Genomic DNA, 19335 nt, shown 5'->3' on the forward strand with positions numbered 1-19335 from the left:
AGGCAGGGCTAGTAATAGTATCCGAAATGGGGAAGGTATTTCATTCTGTGCAGCTCTGATTAGACCACACTCAGTGATAAGTGTGAGTACCACACACGTGAGTGTGAACATGCTTGTGGGTACTCAGAGAGATCTGTTCAGCTTTTAAGACGTGAGACAGAAAAAACTGGTTTGTCACAGGTTCTCTACTGACCCAGATAAGGGTAATTGCAGTGATGATTCTGTTCCAAAGACTGTGATCTAGAAGTATCTTCTCAGTTGGTTAGACCAAGGTCAGTAATGCTTAGAAATAGGTGTACTTTAACATACACAGATTTTCTACTCAGAATATTTTACAGGAAGACATTGTATTAACTGGATTTATTTTAATAGCAATAAGGTCTCTGGAATACTCAGTTTTTTTTTTTTTCTAAGAAAAAGTTAACATGCAACTTTCCAGAAATATCTTTTTTTAAAAAATGAGTATCGATGTATTCATCTATTGGCTATGTGTATCTTTCTCTTGTGCAAGGAATTTGGTTAAGCATTTTCTTATTGCTCAGCTTTGTAGCTTTATGTTACTTTTTCAGAGAAGACTCTCCTGACCGCCCCATTTAAAGATTTCCCCTCCTTTTGTTTGAGGCCCCTCCCTCATAGTACTGATCCTAATTTATAAGGATTATCCATAACTCATTTTTCACTTGTCTTCTCTAGAAGAATATAAGCTTCCTGAGGGGCATTTTGTTACATGATTGAAAGAAGTGGGCATCTCTATTCTTTTATTACAAAGGAAAGTGCTTATTTCTGGAAGTTTTCCACTAACCTTTAGCATTATAAGAACTATAGCCTTTTCCCAGACCACTCTTAAGGAGATATATTGTGGCTCTGTGACATTTAAGGATTTGCCTTTGTCTCTCACTGGGCTGAAATTCTTAATACATTCAAGTAGTTCTGCCAAAAATACCACTGTGTCTGTGGGTTTTTTTCTTTAATAGTATTACATTTTCTCAGCAAAGTGATAGTTAAGAAAACTCTACTCTACTTAAGCTAGTCTGCCTTGCAGCAGTCTACTCATTAATAAGCATTTGGTGGTAGCATTTTAAGCCAATAATGAGTATGGATTCGCTTTTAACTTATTTGCATACTTTAGTGTTGAGCTTTGTTTTTCTCCACTAGTTACCAAGAATGATTTCATAAGTTTACTTTTGTAATTGTTTTTAGGCTATCAAATTGATGGTGGAAATTAGGTTGCAGTATATAATAATGTTGCCTTATCATGAATTCAGGTATAATGTTTCTCTCACTGAAATCCTAAAACAAGGGCCATGGGAAGAAATGGTTGAATTTAAGGGCATTTGCTTTTGGTAGCTTTGACTTGTGTAAACCTCAGTTTTCCACGTAATTATATGCTGAGTAAAGCGTATAACCATTTCTCTCTTGCTGCTTTTAAGACTATAACAAATATTTAAATTAACCAGCATTAAGCTGTCAGCCTCTTCAGTTCAGAGCAATGATTTCAGAAAATTAATTTTTTTTTTAATTTAGAAGTTTAACTCAAAAGAGAATAAGATATTTTGGCATGATTCTCTGATCATTGATAACTGAAAAATGTTATTTGAATAACATTGGTAACTCCACACTTAAATAGATCATGCTTAGAATCAGCATTTGAAAAAGCCTCCTGCAAAAAACAGTCCTCAAAGTGAGAATTTAGGGCTCCCTTATAAATATATAGCAGAACAGTACAGGCTAGAGACTGCTGTCTGTTATTCCCCTATCAGAAATATTGTCCACCAATAAAGAAAAATAATTTTTTGAGTTGCTTCAGTGTTCTACCTCCTCACAAATTAAAAAAAATCTATTATCAAACTCTTTATGAAATACAAGAATTTACTAGTGCCACTAGACACCTTTAGCCCCAGAAACATGCCTTTTTTACCTCATCAATGTAGAAGGAGTATTTTGAGTCATTTGATGAACTTTTCCTCAGGAAAAAAAATTTTTTTAAAATAAACAATGTCAGATGCTTATTTTTCTACTTCTTAAATGACCTTTCAAGTAATTGTCATACAGAATTTTCCTGAGTTACAGCTAGTTTATCATGAGTAAACAGATATAACTTATGACACTGAAGGTTTAAAGAATCATCATTAAACTACCAGAATTCAAAAGCAATGATTTTTATTATTTAAAAATAATCCTTTTTTTTTTTATTCTTCCTTGAGGCATTAATATTTGTTCAAGAATTAGAGAGCCATGATCTTCTGTTTCTTTATGTTTTCCTCTCAATTCTCTTTTGCAGTGTTTATTTCCAAAGACAAATATGAAATATAGTATATTTAGGATAATTCAGTAAATACTACCTCAGTTTGATTTTCTTTTAGCATGTTATATTTTGTTAAGTAACAAATACTTGATCATTTCCACAAATGAAAGGATTTAGAAGGCAGTTTTATCTTTGTGTGTGTGTATGTATGTGTGTGCATGTGTATATATAACTATATAGAATAGATTTTCTTTTATAGCAACATCTAAGTATCTCTTGATTCAGATAGTTTTATCATAGCAATCACATGTTGTAGGGAGCTCTTTTGTACCATTAATAACAACTAAAACACAATCATCTTTTTAAGGGAGAGAAAAAGAAGAGGGAAAAGGTGGAATTTGAAAGGGGGGGTGGAAATCTGTTCCTATTCCTTCCCTGAGGCTGAACTGTTTATCACTCTATCCTCATTCGATAAAAGTGAATTTTATAATAAAATTTTCCCTAATCGGGCACTGTCAGTGGAGGTGTCTTATCGCTGAGAGGAAAATGACACCGATCCTATCGGAAAACAGAAACGATGTCACCATGTTCCCAATCACGACTCTTCAGCCCCCATATCTACCTTCTCCACAAACACCAAGCAGTGCTTTTTTCATAAGAACATCAAAACCCAGCAAAGTCATTAAAATTGCACCCGCGTAGAGTTGCAGGGACCAGCCGCGCTAGCGCAAAATGGGATGTGGGAAAACAGACTCTCTAAATGTGCTAATTCCATTGTCACGTGTTTACGGCTTAATTTTAATCAGTTAAAAAAGCCACACATTGCAATAAATTGGCATTATCTTCTGTGACACCAGAAGACACAGTTGGTTCAAGGATTTAGAGGGTCACTGGCAACAGTATATAGTATTACAGACAAAGTATTTTTACGCTTGAACTACGGTAGCTAAGGTACAATCCCCAGTTAAGGCTGCAAACAAAGACTATAACCGACATTGCACTAGGTTCAACTCACAGACCACCTTCGTCCTTGGATGGACTTTGTATGCAAAACAAAGAATTTCGAGAATTTTTAACAGAGTAATTTATTCATCATATAAAGAAATTTTAAAATAGCCTTTCAGTGCTGTAGCTTCATTGCATTCTTGGCAACTGACCAAATGGTCTTTCCATAGGTTCTCTCAGTAGACTTGTTTTCCAGTCCTGATGTTTCATTGACTGTGTTTACATTGACCATTCGACTTGCGAGCCTAAACAAAGATATATTAACACGCTTGAGGAAATGCAAACAGAAAATAGTGTCATTGACGATTGTTGAAGGCCAACAATGAAAGACTGTCTCTAATGGTCTTAATTTATTAACGTCAAATTAGCACCAACGTATTTTTACACAGTTACGTTCAGAAATTACTGAAGTAGAAACTACTGGCAGACTTAAATTTAATTTGTTCCAGGGCGTTTTCTTTGGATATACGTATCTCTATTTCAAAGCAGAATAATCCCTTGGACATAGACTGACTGTTCTGCATAAGAATATCTGGGAGTAATTTTTAGACAAAAAGATTTATTTTTCCACGGCAAAGTATAAGATATCACTTTGGTTCTCTGATATTTCAGCTTTGTAAATTGCCAATACATTTATTAATACAACATGGTTTTAAAACATTACGCATCATCAAGTTTATTTTAAAGAGTGATTAAAATGTCTATAGAAATGTTGGGAATTGTCAAACCTCTGTGGTTTGTGAAATAACTGTGGGTGGAAAAAAAAAATCTCAATTTCACCTTGAAACTAGTTTTTTTTTTTTAATTGACATATCTGACCTTGAGGGAGGAAAAAATAAATAAAGTGCAGGCACAACTTTTACGGAATGAAAGAGCTTTGGAATTAAATCATTTGGCAGTGACTGAAAAAAATAAACATTTGTATGGCTTTTGTTTTAATTTTGTTTAGCACTTTATTGATTTCTTTATACCAGAAGCAATAGAAATAAAAGATGAAGTAATAGTGAACCAAACAAATAATTTTTCAGCACATTGTGCTTATCTTCACTGCGAGTTTAGTTTTCTATAGTCAATGTCAAATTGATCAGACCTCTGCTGTGTGATTGAAGTTCATTTTTAAAAAAACAAAAAAACCTCACATTGTGCATTAAAATGGTTAAGTTGTAGTGTCACTGAAACAGTTTTTCTGATTGTACTCACTTTGCCACAGAGGCTGGCTGAGTTACTCTACTTCTTCCATGTTTAAACAGCTTGAGTAAATTTACAGGGTCACTTTTTTTTTTCTTTTTAATAATAGAGAAAAGGAATGAGTGCAAATTTTGAGCACAGTTCTTTTCTCTGCTAGGATTAGCAACCTGCTCTGCATGAGGGGAGGGAAAAGTTGGGAGTATATGTAAAGAACTTTCCTGTAGGATGGCTCTTGGTTTTTTAAAGGAGACACTCACAAAAAGTAACAGGGAGATTATTTAGGTAAATGAAATGCTGGGTTTTGTCACATCTAAAAAAATATTTTCATTGATTTTGCTCAGACTTTATGAGTAACTGTGCGTCTTTTGTCAAAATTTTTTTCTTTCCTTGTCTTTTTTCTTTATTTTTTTCTTTTGAGAAGAGTTCATTTACATTTTTGAATGTGTATCTGTATATATGATATGTATTTTCCTTATTGTACATTAATGTTAAAAAGGCTGAGGGAGATGATTGTTATGTGCTGCCTTGAAGGGAACAGCATCTTCTCTATAGTTGGCTGGAAATCCATAGGATGTGTTGATTAAAGATTTATGGATGGCAATGTATTTATCAAGTTCATTCATGATGTAGCAGAACAGAGTTTATTCAGCCTTCCTACTGCCTGTACCATAAAATAATAGGGCTCTGTTTAATTAGCCTAATACAATTGTTAAATTGAAATAATGTTTCTGATTTAAAATATGTAATGCATGTACTTAGTGTCTTTTCAGGGAAAGATTATTTTAAAAGAGATTACAAATCACAGTGTCATATGCTGTGCTGACAGGAAGTAACTGTTGAAATAATAACTCAGCCACAAAACCCCATGTTTCTTTAGATTTTTGGCAGTGGAGCAAATAGAAAAATTTCAAACTTATTTGAAAAAATGTAATGCTTCGTATTGAACAAAAAAGACTTTTTTATGTATATGTTTTGTTTATTTTCAGCTTATTTTAGTTTCACAAATAACAGTGAACATCATGATGCAATAGAAACAGAATTCTTTTATGTGCACCTCTCATTTTTAAAACCATATTTTATTTTTAAACTCTATTTATAACTACAAAATTGAGTACTTTCCCCCATGAGTTAACGTTGTATTATACTTTTCTACACATAGGCTGCGCCATTGAGCCACTAGTCAAAGAAATATTTCTTGAACTGCCTGTAGTGCGTGGACATGAAACATAGAGCAAATGGTAATGAAAGAGAACAGCTATTAGCTTTTTAAACGTTTGTTACTAAAATTAATATAGGAAAAAGGCATATTTTGATATAACATTTTTGGATATAAGATATTTTCTAATAATTTTAGATTTAATGCTTTTTAAAAATAGTTATTCTTTTAAGTTTTAATTACTCAGTATTTTCTACAGATATTAGTAAGTGTATAAGAAAAACATAAATCTAGAAGAAATACAATTTTTAATTTAGATGCATGACATCATTTTAGTATTTTTTTATTGACTGAGTACTATCTCAGATTTATTGTAATTTAAAAGGTAAACACTTTTAAATAACTTTGAAGTGTCAGATAATAATTAACATAAATATGTCCCTGGAAATTTTACATTGAAATCTAACTATTTAACTTTCGTATCTACATAAGAAATTTGTGAAGTCCAAGTGAATAGTGTTTCTCTTCTAATGGACGAGAAATTGTTCAGTAAATCTAACTAAGAACAGTTAACAAACTGTTAGGCATTATGAGTAAATACTGCATTTTCCTTTTAATTTTCATTAATATTGAGACTAACTGGCATATGAAAAACTGTAGTAATATCTCTATTGATTTTTATTCTTTGATTCTAGAATATATTAATAGATTTTAAATAGTATTTGAAACTATATTACATTTCAACCTCAATGTTTCTTAACTTGCATATGTTAGAAAATAAAATTTTAAGTATAATCTAATATTTTTGTTACAAATATGAGAAAACTAACTTTTATATATAATTTATGTATATATAACTAAATCTGATGTCATCTTTTGATCTTTGCATTTTGTGGATCTGCAGATTCTGAAAGCAGAGTGCTCAGGGACTATTTCTTTGAATAAATTCATTCATTTTGTGTAAATCTTTGTTTTCTTAATGACCTTGAGAAAAGTAAGATATTGTTCTCTGTTAATGCAGAAGTCTGGGACTGAAAATTTAAGCAATTAACATTATAATTAATTGATGGCAGAAATTCTGGAAATGTCATTGTGGTTGGCAAATGCGACTCCTACTTGCATCCCGAGTTCCCAAGGCTTCACATGGTCCTACTCATAAACACTTCCCTAGACACCCCATTGCTTCCTATGTGAATCTTCAGGGGAAAGTTTCTAGAAAGTATGTTCAGCAGCCAGTTACATGTTCAGCAAGTCTTTTCCATTGTTTATACTGAGGCTGACTCACTACCAATTTGGATACAGTATCTCAATTTATCATTAAAAAAAAAAAACCAACCTTACTTGGATCGAATAAAAATCTTTTCTATGTAGTACAGCATATGTTTGTAAAACACCATATTTATAGCTTATAATATAATTTATTTTATAAAATGTGGTTTTCTTAGGAGTGTAACTTTTTACCAGTTCATGAATTCATAAATGAATGTCAGCTCTATTTTTCATTACCAAGAATAATATGATGTGAAAATGTATTATTGCTTCCATTTATATCATCTTAATTTTATTAAGAAAAATAAGTCTGATATTAATCACATTAGAATTAACAGCATGATTTGAAACTTACAACATCAGATTAACATACATTTCATTTCTTAGTTTATTTTGTGTAGTTAAATGTTATTTTCTGATGGTGAATAGAGTAAAATACCCTGACGCTGGGAAAGATTTGAAGGCAGGAGGAGAAGGGAGTAATAGAGGATGAGATGATTGGATGGCATCACCGACTCAATGAACATGAGTTTAAGCCAACTCTGGGAGATAGTGAAGGACAAGGAAGCCTGGCGTGCTGCAGTCCACGGGGTTCCAAAGAATCAGATACAACTTAGTGACTGAACAAAAACCACAACAATAGGTACGAAAGCAAAGGTAGTATAATTGTGGAAAGATGATTCTTCTTGTAACTCAGACTGTGTTCTGGGAATCCGCCAAGTTGGATAATTGATGTTGTTAATCTTTTACTTGTCAAATACCTCAATGATATGATTTGAGATACCCAGTAAGTGCTATATTGGTGATTTGTCCAAATCCAAGACTAACACAGTTATGCCAAAGTGTATAGAATTGTATTATAGAAAATGTCTCTCTGTTAGTGACTGTAGACTACCTGGGTCTTTCTGGAAAAGAGGGCTGTTTTATTAATAAATGAAGATGAGTACTAAGGATTAGCACTTAGATAGGCACACATCTATGTCCCCAGAACTAGATTGACCTTTATTTAGGTATTACTGCATCTTAAAATGGCTAGATTGACTTTCACTATCTGGCAGTTATGTTTGTTACCATCTCACTTAAAATAAGGCTGTGTTGTGTACCCCAAATTCATCATGGGGCCCAAGGTGGTATTTCATAGCTATTTCAGAGCAACTGAAACTGAAGTATCAAGAGAAATATGCTATACACATTAAGATGCTATGGCAGAAGCGGAGGAGAGGTATGTGGTCTCAAATATAAGCACCAAATTTACAAGTCTCAGAAGGAATTACACAGACCAGGATGTGATGGAGATTTTCATATTAGCAGCTCTGTGCTCCAGGTATGGAGCCAAGAGAGTTGTTTACTAAACAATGGCAGGCAGTTCTCCTTTGAGAGGTTGGAGATTTCTAAATAAGATCCCTTGTGTGTGCTTGGTGGCTGAGTCGTGTCTGACTCTTTGCGACCCCATGGGCTGTAGCCTACCAGGCTCCTCTGTCCATGGGATTTTCCAGGCAAGAGTACTGGAGTGGGTTGCCATTTCCTTCAGGGGGTCTTCCCAACTGGGTCTCCCCGCATCGTAGGTAGACGCTTTACCATCTGAGCCACCAGGGAAGTCCATCCTATAGCATTACCCAACAGCTAAAAGTTACCAGGTATGTTTAAAGGTCATATTCTACCTACGTGTATTGTTTATTCAGTTTGGGGATTGTCAAGGCTTCATGCTTTCCCTCCTGCTTCCTGTAACTCTCCTTTGACCACCTCTTCTCTGCGCTTCTCTTCCATGGAGCAGGTGTACTCAAGAGGTAAAACTCACATAGGTTCATTAGATGCCTTCTAGAAATGAGAAGGGAAGCAACCGTTTGTTGAATGCCTTCTCTGACCCGAGCACACACTTCATTCAGTCTTCACAATAATCTTAGAAGGTTTTGTTACAAACAAGAAAACTGAGGTCCAGAGAAGTTAAGCTCCCAGCCTAAATGAAGGACCATCTGAAGTCCCATCCTTTACGTTTTTTCATCTTCCTATGCTAAAGATAGTGTTTCATTCTCCTAGCTGACTTCTAGTATAGAAAACAGAATTGAAAGGTAGGCTGGAACACCTCTTGGGTTCATGATTTGAAGGCAGAGGTTAGCATTTTGCCCTCTCCACGGAGCTAACCCCCATAGCAGTGTTATCTATTATGCTGCTGGCTAATACCTGTACCTTGGTGAGTATGAGCAGTGACTAGCAAAGAGGGTATCCAGGGAAAACTTCGGAAGGTGGTAATGTGATGTTGCTATGAGCACACTTCTGAATGTGGGTAAAAAACCAAATCAGTACCACCTGGGTGCTTACTCACAGCACAGCTTCCTGCTCCTCGATGTTAATTGACCGGATCAGAATCTCTGGAGGTGTGGCCCAGGCATCTTCACTTCTGAGAAGTAACTTCTGGTGTTTCTGAAGCATCCTAACTTCTGAGGCTTATTGCTTTCATGTATGAAGCATGTATGAACCTGAGAGAGCCTATGCTTTGAAACTCCACGAGCTTCTCTGCAAAGTCTGCTTTTCTCTGGAGAATTGTCTTTTCTCTGCAAAGTGTCCATTTAGTACCACCAATTGCCTGCATTTTGGTGCTCAGACACTCAAAGACATAATTAAGGGAATTTCTTCTTTAAAAGCTTACTTTAAAAGCTTACTGCCCAGTATCTGGTACCATTATACGGCTTGTTTATTTGTTGGTCCTTCTTCAAATATGAAGTGAAATGTTGCCCTGAACAGCATCATAGTAAAATATAAAAATTATCTTCTGTGAAAAATGAAGTCAGGGCATACATCTGGGAATCCAACAGACTCTCAACTGCCTGTGTACAAAAATGTTTTTTAAGTTTGAAAACAGATAGCTGCCTGAAGGTCGCATATTTAAGGTCAGTTTCCCTGTTTCCTTCATTTTTGCCCTGTGGCAAAGCAAGGAAAGACTTCCAATGGAAAAAAAAAAGGAAAGAAAACCCAATATTGGCACTCCAATAGTAAGGGGATAATAAAGAGTGAGCCTGGAATTTCTAATCATTTGGATATTGGGATATTCTAATTTTCAGTTGGATAAATTAGCATGCAATATATTTCAGGTTGAAACTTGACCTGATTTTGACCACATTTTGAGACATAAGCCAAAAAGTGTAATACCTTTAATGAAAGAAAATATTTAAATAAAGTGTTTAAAATTCAAAGTGAAGCATTGTTTGTATAACAGCCTGAGTACCTCTGTACAGGATATTTCTCTGAAGAGGCTAAAATGCCAGCTGAATTTTTTATCTATTTTCTCACCAACTTCTGGTGTCAATAAAGGAAGTCAGCACATTTTGTCTCTTTGAAGTTACTGTCTGCCTTAGAATTTTTTCACGTCCCTCCTTCCTGGTTTCTGCTGAAAGAACCAAGGTATAAGAATTAATAAATAATAGACTAATAGTAACAGTTCTGGTAAACACTTATTGAGCAGTTATTATGTGCCAGGTGCCATGTTAAAGAGTCTATGTAGATTATTTCCTTCAATTCTGAAACAGCCCTATAAGTAGTATTATCCTTCTGTTACAGAAGAGAAAATCATCAAGTAATGCAAGTAATATCAATATTTATCAAGCATTTTCTATGTCCTAGGTACTACCCTGCGCTACTCCCTATGTTATCTTAATCTTCAAAACATTCTGTCTGTGGTAGATGGGTATTTATTTTTATTTCACACATGAGGAGACTGAAGTTGAAAGATGAAGCGGCTTATTCAAAATGACATTAACTGGCAGATATTAGAGTTTGCATGGCCTCTTGGTTCTTCATTCTACTTGATGTTTGTCCTAAGCTACATGTAAACTATCTTCCCATCTTATTTATTCTTTCCATGTTTATATTCCGAAGAAAAAACTAGTAATGTCTCATGTATCCAGTGACCCATCTCAAGGAAATGTACTCTTTTCTAGGGGACAACACTAACCTTGGAAAGGTATCTTAGGATGCCTAAAAAAAAAAAACCCACAACAAAAATGCATTATTTGGTAATGGTTGAGAACATGTGTTTGAATCAGACTTAGGTTTAAGTCCTGCTTTACCAGCTGTGTAACTTTGGAAAACTGATCTCTCTGGCTCATTTTCATCATCAGTAAGATGAAAATAACGATAGCATTTTGTGTACCTAGTTAGCGCTCAGTGAAAGGTACTGGGGGGGGGTGTTGTTGATGTTATTCCTCCATTTAAGTCGTTTAAAAAGTTCATTTTTGCAATTCTTTAGTTGTTAGCTTATTTTATTTCTCAACCCTCAGTGGAAGGGTTAAATTAAAGTAAGAAGGCTAGACACCATGAAATAAGAGAATTACTGTTAAAGAAAGAGTCATAAAACTGTCTTTAAACAATCAAATAATGGTTGCTTGTAATAATAACTTTAAGTCAATTAAAAAAATGGAAATATTCTCTATTCTTTGTTCAAGGAGACAATGAAGTGTATTTTTGTGGTGTATTTTAGAAGTTTCTCATTAGTTAATCAAATAAATGTTTGTTGCTTGAAGTTAAATCAGTTTTAATTATCTGGGAAGTTTTCTTTCCTCAAATACCCTGTTTCACTGCAATGCTAGATAAAGTAATTGTTAGCCAAAGCCTGTAGTGCTTTAAGTTTATTAGGGATGACAGACCCAAAATGCTACAGGGTTCACACATGTAAACCACGTAACATAGTGAGTTGAGCTTATCATAGCTGATCTTGAGGGAGCATATCTCCACCTAAAACCATTTGGTGTTTAAAAACATGCTGGCCAAAAAGATGTGCCTGGAGCCTGCATTCAGCTCAAAGTTCATGACCCTCTGGAATGGATTGCATTCATGGCCACTCAACTAGCTGTATGCATGTTCACCTTGGAATCTGCTCCACTACCTGAGAAGTCTTGAGTACCTCAGGAGTCAAGACTAAGCCTTAGACCTCTTTATGTCCCGCTGCCTTTCCTGCCCAGTACCTGCCTTTGGTGGTTATACAACTCTTGCTAATGACACAGGGTGTGTTTACTGGGGCGGGGGGTACATGTGCATGAGCTCCACAAACAACATCCATGAAATTGTTTCATTGGTACACATAAAAAGACAATGATGTTTATATGTTTGGTGAAAGTTTTTCAAGAAACAAGAAGGTAACACTAGAGCCCAAAGGAGATTGTGTCTCCTGTCTGCTGTCTATTCTTAACTGGGAGGCAGCACAATATAAGTGGAAAGACCATGGAATCAAAAAGAGATCCAGATTTTAATTCCAACTTCATCATGTGCTGTCCTTTAGGACAGCTTTAGGATCATTATTCATTCTCTGCTTCCTCCTGCCTCTAGAGATCTCTGTATTTTCTAGCAAGCTCGGTAAGAAGTGCATTAAAAATACATGTTAGTTGAGGTAGATCCAAGATCTAGTTGTGAAACGACCTTCAGAACATACCTGTCATATTGCCTGAACAAGTGAAGCAGTAATTCTTATTCCAGTAAACACTACAACTCCTTCACTTTTTCCCCCCTTATTTTAAATGAAGTAGAACTAATGCCAGCATCTACCTTACCTTTGGTTTTGTACTTAAACAATGTTCCCCCAAAGCTTCAGGATATGATAAATTGTTGAAGTGTTCAATTTGTGTGTGTGTGTGGGTGTGTAACCTTTCATTTTCATCAATCTCTTTAGGTTCCTGGGGAATACTAGAGTTTTTGTTTTTTCGATACTAAAGTTTTAATTCCACTTTATATGAGTTACTTAAATTACAGTACTCATTGTATTCTCTGAATCATCGGTTCCCAGGTATCTGAGTTTAAAAAATCAAATCAAATAAATCAAGCATCGAGTACTGTTTTAGGCACTGGAAAAAGCATGACTCTAATAGGCAAGACAGAAAATAAAATTGATGAGCACAGTGTATAAAGATGCATTGGGTGAAGGAAAGTTTCAATGTCCTGGTCTAATTTTGAAGAGTCCCAGGTGAGCAAAGAAAAACACCAGATGAATTCGACTTGGCTGGCAGTAGACTCTCTTGCTCAATTATTTGTGTGGCATTCCCCAGTCTTAAACCCCAATATTTGCATTTTCTCCTTGAAAAGATTTAGCTCAACCATTTCATTTTAAGAGATAAAATAATCGCGTACCTGGTGCGTCAGATGGCTGTTCCATGTTTACCCAGCCAGTTAGGGGCAGAGGAAAGATTTAGATTCCATATCACTGTTGTATTTTGCTTCACTAACATGCAATTTCCATGACCACAGGGACCTTGTATGGTTTGCACACCACTGTATCTCTCTTTGGTGCTAATAGTAGGCACTAAATAAATATCTGTAGAATGAATGATTGATTTCTCTCTTGAGATTTCACAGCCTAAAAATCTTTTTGCTTTCCCTTACCTAATGATGTCTTTCCCTTGGCACAGAAAACTGATGAAAGTTGGGTCGTGTTCCTGTAGCTCGTTTTCGGTTTCTGGTTTACTGATAGATCTAACTTATGGATCTTTTCATTATAATCTTTGTAGATGTTTTCATAAATGTACAAATCAAGACATTCTTCATGTGCATTTAAATATCACTGATGCTTGCCTTCTCTTTACAAGAGTACATTTTGATAACAGCCAGAGGTACAGCAGTTTTCTGCTTCCTGCAATAAATGGTTGTTCATGTCCATCATGTTTTCAAGATTGTTTGGTTCATCTTTGTCCATGATGTGTGTGCCCTCCAGGGAAACATGCTGGCTTTGTTTTATAGTTCAGTTGAATTAATGCCATCTTCACTTAAATTAGAAAATTTTAAAGTAATTATAGAACAAATTATCTTTCCCTTTATGAAATTAATATTTAAGATATAACTTGAAGGATGGCACTCTGTTATTCTCATGATTATTTATGAAGATACAGTCATAAAATCATTTCATTGCCTTGTTTACTTTCTAGGCAGTGCTGGAACTACTTAAGGTCATTCTGCTTGATAAACTTCAGTTTTACCACTTAGATTGTTCTGTTCAATTAATACTGTTGCATAATTTTCGATGATGTCTTCTTGAAGTGAATTTTTACCCTTACCTGTTGATTGTACAGCAAAGTTTAAACCTCTCAGAGTGTTCATGATGATATTCCTCTCTTCATTCTATATATTTATCTTTTGCCTATCCCCATCCTTTTCCTCTGAAAAGACCAGAACTCCCCATTTCTACTTATTAATAGCTCTTTCCTACCTGTATTTTACCTGCATATTATTTTAGCATGCACTTAATTACCCAGCCATTTCTGAGTAGCTAGTAGGTACCGGGCACTGAGCTGACATTCAGGTGACACTCATATTTAATAGGCTTAGAACTGTGTCATTTTTAAAATATAAACTTTGGGATATAAAGAAAATAAAATCTATTTCAAAGTGGAACTTTGGAATAAATATCAAACTCTCAAGAGTATCTTGAGGTGGGGTGTTGATTATCATTACCTATAATAGTAAAAATGTAAGAATGTATTACTTTCAAAATCAGAAGACTTAACAATAGGATGTTTCCTGGTAACTACATCAAGAAATCCCTTGTCCTATCAATTCCGTTCAGTTCAGTCGCTCAGTCGTGTCCAACTCTCTGTGACCCCATTGACTGCAGCACGCCAGGCCTCCCTGTCTATCACCAACTCCTGGAGTTTACTCAAACTCATGTCCATTGAGTCGGTGATGTCATCCAGCCATCTCATCCTCTGTTGTCACCTTGTCCTCCTGCCTTCAATCTTTTCCAGCATCGGGGTCTTTTCAAATGAGTCAGTTCTTCACATCAGGTGGTCAAAGGATTGGAGTTTCAGCTTCAACATCAGTCCTTCCAATGAATATTCAGGACTGATTTCCTTCAGGATGGACTGGTTGGATCTCCTTGCAGTCCAAGGGACTCTCAGGAGTCTTCTCCAACACCCCAGTTCAAAAGCATCATTTCTTCGGCACTCAGCTTTCTTTATATTTCAACTCTCACATCTATACATGACTATTGGAAAAACCATAGCTTTAACTAGATGGACCTTTGTTGGCATAGTAATGTCTCAGCTTTTTAATATGCTGTCTAGGTTGGTCATAAGTTTTCTTCCAAGGAGCAAGCATCTTTTAATTTCATGGCTGCAATCACCATCTGCAGTGATTTTGGAGCCCCCAAAGATAAAGTCAGCCACTGTTTCCACTGTTTCCATCTATTTGCCATGAAGTGATGGGACCAGGTGTCATGATCTTCATTTTCTGAATGTTGAGTTTTAAGCCAGCTTTTTCACTCTTCTCTTTACTTTCATCAAGAGGCTCTTTAGTTCTTCTTCACTTTCTGCCATAAGGGTGGTGTCATCTGCGTAGCTGAGGTTATTGCTGTTACTCCTGGCAGTCTTGATTCCAGCTTGTGCATCATCCAGCCCAGCATTTCTCATGATGTACTCTACTTATAAGTTAAATAAGCCAGGTGACAGTATACAGCCTTGACGTACTCCTTTCCCAATTTGGAACCAGTCTGTTGTTCCATGTCCGGTTCTAACTGTTGCTTCCTGACCTGCATACAGATTCCTCAGGAGGCAGGTCAGGTGGTCTGGTATTCCCATCTCTTTAAGGATTTTCCAGTTTGTTGTGATCCACACAGTCAAAGACTTTAGCATAATCAATAAAGCAGAAGTAGATGTTTTTCTGGAATTCTCTTGCCTTTTCAATGATCCAGTGGATTTTGGCAATTTGATCTCTGGTTCCTCTGCCTTTTCTAAATCCAGCTTGAACATCTGGAAGTTCACGGTTCACGTATTGCTGAAGCCTGGCTTGGAGAATGTTGAGCATTACTTTACTAGCATGTAAGATGAATGCAATTGTGTGGTAGTTTGAGCATTCTTTGGCATTGCCTTTCTTTGGGATTGGAATGAAAACTGACCATTTCCAGTCCTGTGGCCACTGCTGAGTTTTTAAATTTGCTGGTGCACTGAGTGCAGCACTTTCACAGCATCATCTTTTAGGATTTGAAATAACTCAACTGGAATTCCATCACCTCCACTAACTTTGTTCGTAGTGATGCTTCCTAAGGCCCACTTGACTTCACATTCCAGGATGTCTGGCTCTAGGTGAGCGATCATACCATCGTGATTATCCGGGTTTTGAAGATCTTTTTTGTGCAGTTCTTCTGCGTATTCTTGTCCTATATCTTAGTGCATAATATGTGCAGGGAATGAACTGTACATATCTGGGTGCTATTTTTTCAAATATTTTAGATCATGACATAGTAAGAAATACATTTCACATCACCATGCATATTACACACATATACACATGCATAGCTGAAATGAATATTTCATAAAAAGATACTTATCTTTTACCTATGAGTAATGTACACTTTTAACTCTATATAGACAGAGAAGCCTGGTGAGCTATAGTCCAGGGGGCTGCAAGAGTTGGACACAACGTAACAACTAAGCCACCACCAATGCACACTAATGTTTTCTAATCTTGTATTTTTTTTAAATAAAGAAACTTCAGTCTTGATTTCTAAATTGATTTTATAGTCCATCTGCAAAGTCACAGTCCACAGTTTGTGTTGGGGGTACACAGATAAATTTTCCTTAGTCCTAACTTACAGCTTGTATATTCTAATAAGAAACGTAAGTTCTTGTATACAGAGAACTCTTATTGAAGTATACAACATGTAAATTCTATAAGATAATATTTCCTGAATATCCATTTATGAACCACAGCCACAACATTCATCTCATCTATGTACCACCATACAGTTTTATTTACTTAACATTTTTCTATCAATCAATTTTAAGAAGATGGAAATTTTTTTATTACATAGCCTTGTCTTGTGTGAAATCATGAGTTAGATGCTCCAGTTTCTTCTAATACCTAAATACATAAGTAATTATATAAATACTAAAATAGAAGAGATTTTATGTACCACTAGCAGACCCCCACTCTTTAGTAAATAGTTAAAAACGAAGCATGTTACAGGGGTTTGGGAAACTAAGTCTCGATTTACAGAGAGGGTAGCACTTGGGATTGGGGCTTGAAGATAGGAGAGGTCACAAAGGAGACCATCTGCTGTGGATAGAGCACTGTGAACAAATGCACGGTGAATAAAAAGTTTTTTGGGGAATAGCAAAGTAGAAAGTTTAGCCACAGGCACTGAACACAGGTGGGGATTTGCAGGAGGTAAGGAAAGAAAGGCAGTGAGAACTTATAGGACCATGAATGCCAAAGAGGTGGGTCTTAATGTCATGGGCAATTAGAAGCTATTAAAGGTATTTGAACAATGGGGTGATATAATGAAACCTATACTTAGGGAACATTATCCCAGCAATAGTGTGGGAAAGAAACTGAAAAGAAAGGACTGATTTGAATTATAATTTAATTTTAAAAATTATGTTTTTAAATCAGGCATAGATCTTATGTCTTTCATTAGATTAAATGAGCACCCTTCCAGCCAGTCAAGAATTGCAGGAGGGTACAAGACAGGAGAAGAAAACACCACAGACCACCAGACCCACGCACTGTTTGACTTTAAGCAAATTATTTACTCATTCTCTATTTCTATTCTTTTTTCAAATGGAATGAATAATGCCTGTCTTTTCCCATAGACCTGCTGAGAAAAGCAAATGAAAAAAGTGTGAAAACCTTATGCAAATAAATGTAAATTAGCTTTCTTATTGTATTTGAACTTTTTGAGCCAAACAGGTGACCTGATAATAATTATGATTTAGGAGATGAGTCTGACCAGTGGCACATCAGATAACTCAGAGGAGAAAGAATGGTGAGAAAGAGCATTTAGGACACTGTGGCAGCAGGCCATAGAAGTCTTAATTAAGCTTGAACTAGAGTTGTGGAATTAGGAATGAAGAAAAGAGGGCAGATGCAAGAGACATCACTGACGAAGACTGAACCAAGGCTCAGCCATTGGGCTGTAAGGTCAAGTAGTGGGGAGGATGGAGTGAAGAGAGGGGAGGGGAAGGAAATCCTCAGTGGTTCCAGGTTTCCTTCTGAGTAAAAGGTGTGCCATTAACAGGAGAGAAACTTTGAAAGAAGGAATAGGTTTGGTGGTGGGGGGTGGGGGAAGACCCGAGTTTCAGGTATCAACAAGATGCTCAAGTTATACTGTTGAGCAGGCAGTTGGAATTTGAAGATTAAAGCTTAAGAACGATGTTCTAGCTGGATATATACAATATAGACATAAATTGTCCTTGAAGTGATGATAATTTAAGCCTGTGTATTTCAGACTTTTAGCCTTTTAAGTGCTACTTAAAAGCTTTTTGCCATACTTGGGACCAATACTTGTACTCTTATTTAATATTTCAAAATCTATTTAAAATTAACTCACTTTTTAAAAGCATAGCCCATTCTAATTTATAATAATATCTACGAAATCTCTGAGTTTGATGTGATAGATATGTTTTAAAAATGCAAATTAAAATAAACACACAATTAACTATATTTCATGATTATAGAATGCACATCTTTTCACAATTTAACATTTCTGAAAGTAGGGTGTTTTACCATTGATGGCATCATACAATCTCTGTTGGCCAGCCAGTGGTGGGGATATACTTGTCAATGTCAACATATAAATCAACTTGGTTGTTATTCCTAGTGGCGTGAGTGGAAAGCTGCAGTCCCTCAATATTTCAGTTAGCAAACCATTTAAAGATCTTTAGAGAAACGAATATGGGTTTTAACTATTGTCTGAAAACCTTACTCTCTGGTACAAATAAGAAAGCACTAACCTGGAGGCTGGCAGAATGAGTATCAACACTGTGGAAGAGAGTTCCAGTCGGAAGTAGTTGAAGACACATGAGAAATGTCTCAGCCCCCGTGCTCCTGATGGCTCCTAGGATATCCATGACTCTGAGCTGGAAAGTGGTTCAGAAGAGTTAAACATGATGGTGAGAAAACTTTAGGTAAATCTTCACCTGTTTGTTTTGCTTATATTGCCTCAGTGTGTGCACAAGAGTGATGTATATTAAAAAAAAAAAAATCTCTCCATGTGAGAAATCTAAAAGATCCTTTTGTATGAGTATGAGATTAAAATGTTAAGTGATAAGAAAGCATTGTATTGTAATTTAATTAGTGGCCATTTTCTAAGTTATATATTTTAAATGGCGCCTCTTACAATTGATGCCGTCCAAGGTTAGATTAAACAAAGTATCCAAATAAAAAAAGTGGCAGCTCATGTTCCACTTAAAGTCATCTCATAAATACTGCTTTATGGAAGAACATTTAAGCCAGGGGGATACATAAGCTCACCAAGAGAATATTTATACAGAATACTGAGGAAAGTCTGCATTCCATAGGAGAAAGAGGAGTCTGGGTGTGGAACTAGAGAGGGTTAGTGGATGACTCTAGGCGGTGCAGCGTCATGGAAACCTGAGGAGAGTTTTTTGTTGTTGTTCAAAAAGAGAAGTAACTTAGAATAATTCAGTACTTCAGAAGACCTGGAAAGTACTCAAAAAGATAGAAAATGGTGGCTTTGAGGAGTAAGAGAATATGAATA

General features: G+C 35.8%; 1 protein-coding gene and 1 long non-coding RNA gene across 11 annotated transcripts in view; one reads left to right on the forward strand and one right to left on the reverse strand.

Annotated features, from left to right (window-relative positions):
• Nucleotides 1-19335, forward strand: part of VTI1A (vesicle transport through interaction with t-SNAREs 1A) — a 364408-nt gene that overhangs the window by 109632 nt on the left and 235441 nt on the right. The gene's annotated exons all lie outside the window — the stretch shown is intronic.
• LOC110133958 (uncharacterized) lies at nucleotides 8524-19166 on the reverse strand. Of its 3 annotated transcripts, none has more exons than XR_002312917.2 (4): nucleotides 19089-19166; nucleotides 18569-18694; nucleotides 10152-10248; nucleotides 8524-8681 (listed from the first exon to the last, which is right to left on the reverse strand). It is a non-coding gene; the product is annotated as an uncharacterized lncRNA (long non-coding RNA). The 3 variants fall into 3 exon arrangements; XR_002312915.2 differs by lacking the exon at nucleotides 19089-19166 and adding an exon at nucleotides 18955-19088; XR_002312914.2 differs by lacking the exon at nucleotides 19089-19166 and having other exon boundaries at nucleotides 18569-19088.

Source organism: Odocoileus virginianus, chromosome 7 (assembly GCF_023699985.2).
Source record: "Odocoileus virginianus isolate 20LAN1187 ecotype Illinois chromosome 7, Ovbor_1.2, whole genome shotgun sequence".
Lineage (NCBI taxonomy): Eukaryota > Metazoa > Chordata > Mammalia > Artiodactyla > Cervidae > Odocoileus > Odocoileus virginianus.